Source organism: Hordeum vulgare, chromosome 1H, assembly GCF_904849725.1.
Source record: "Hordeum vulgare subsp. vulgare chromosome 1H, MorexV3_pseudomolecules_assembly, whole genome shotgun sequence".
NCBI lineage: Eukaryota > Viridiplantae > Streptophyta > Magnoliopsida > Poales > Poaceae > Hordeum > Hordeum vulgare.
Genome location: NC_058518.1, coordinates 389,962,353 through 389,964,182, shown reverse-complemented (window position 1 = coordinate 389,964,182; position 1,830 = coordinate 389,962,353). Strand labels below are relative to the sequence as shown.

Below are 1,830 nucleotides of genomic sequence, written 5' to 3'. Positions count from 1 at the left end.
TGTCTGAAATTAGCGTGATGTTGACAATCTCTTCAGATCCTGCGTCAGGGCAAACTGTCAAACTGTGTCAGGGCATCTCCAACGCTATCCCCCAAAATAGATATTGTATATGTCCGGGTCAGTCTGCGGACACTAATGTGAAAATTGGCCATTCAACGGCATCATCTAAATGTTTGTCAAGTTTTGACGTCAATTTCATTCCAAAATGAATAGCTATGTGGATCAAATATAAGTGTGTTGCCCATAGTGGTCGATCGCAACCGCAAATGTTGCTGCTCCTCCTAACTGGTCTTCTCCCCCATCTCATTCGTCAAGCGCTTCAACATCTTTACATGGACAATGTGCGCACAGTCATCATCGCTTCAGGATCGAACTTGTTGATCTTCATGGTCAATGTTTTTATCTCTGAGGTTGTCCTGAGCTCAACTCTTCTCTTCGAGCTTGATCTTCTTATGAGTCGCTATTTTCTTTTCCGCCAACAATCTGCCAAGCCATCCATTGTTGACGGCGAGGCGGCTAGGGGTCAAGGCACTGAAGTGGGTGATTGAGAGCGGGCACGGGTACACAAGGAAGGAGTGTTAAACATAATATGTGCTAGTTGTAACGTGACACATGATGACTTGTTAGAGATAGAGATAGAGTTATCGTTAGGTAGTTTGTTATGATCTTCCTTGTAACTGAAACTATCTTATCTCCTCTTCTCTTCTTCTCCAAGTCTTGTAATCTATCTTTGTACGCGTTATGGGCTTCGCACCCCCGACTATAAACACACAACGCATCCCCTCGCACCGAGGTAAGATGCTTAAACCAAACTTCACATGGTATCAGAGCCTCCCTCTTCCACTACATCTAGTCCAACCCCATCCTCATCCACCCCTAGCTCGCCATGTCTTCCTCCTCCTCCAGTCTCCCGTCAATCGGCCTCACGGGACAGGTTACGCAGAAGCTTACCAGGATGAATTACGTCCTCTCGCGTGCTCAGATCACACCGCAGCTACTCGGAACGGGTGTTTTCGGCTATGCCGAAGGTACGGTCAAGGAACCGGGGAAACACCTCGTCACCAAGGACAAAGACGACAAGGAGGAAGTCGTCACAAACCCTCTTCACCAAGCCTGGGTCCAGGAAGATCAACAGATACTTGCATATTTGCTAAATAACCTGTCCAGAGAGGTTCTTGTCCAGGTTACAAACATCTGCAAGGCGCATGAGCTGTGGACTGTCGTGGCGAACATGTTCTCGTTGCAGTCCCAATCGCGCGTCAACAACATCCACGTGGCCCTCTCCAACGCGCAGAAGGGCACACAGTTCGTGGGCGCATACTTCGCCCACATGCGCTCCCTCGTTGACGAACTCGCTCCTGCTGGGAAGCCGCTGGATGATGACGAGATCATCTCCTACATCGTCGCGGGTCTGGACATGGAGTACCAGCCGCTGGTGTCAGCTCTTGATGCTCGCACCGAACCGGTCACGCTTGACGATCTCTTTGCTCAAATGAGTAATTTTGATCAGCGCGTGGCCCTGTTCCATGGAACCAGCAACAACGGCGGGTTCAAATCCTATGCAAACGCCGCTGTCCGTGGTAGTCGTGGTGGCCGTGGTCACTGCAGTGGTCGGTCCTCCTCCAAGGGTAACATCGGCGGCGGAGCACAGCGCGGCGGTCGGTCCTCCTCCAACAACAATAGGGGTCGCCGCAACTCCACCAAAAACCGATCCGACGTTGTCAAGTGTCAGATTGCTGGTACCGCTTCGACGAAGACGAAGGTGAATCCTCACAAGATGAGAAGATTGCTGGTGCTGCCGAAGCTTCCTATGGAGTTGATACAAACTAG

The 1,830-nt window shown here is 50.5% G+C and overlaps 1 non-coding gene across 1 annotated transcript; it reads left to right on the top strand.

Moving 5' to 3' along the window:
• The first annotated feature begins 1,369 nt into the window (after window positions 1-1,369).
• On the top strand, window positions 1,370-1,508 carry LOC123423468. The gene has a single exon (XR_006621096.1). It is a non-coding gene; the product is annotated as a small nucleolar RNA Z247 (small nucleolar RNA).
• Window positions 1,509-1,830: the final 322 nt, after the last annotated feature.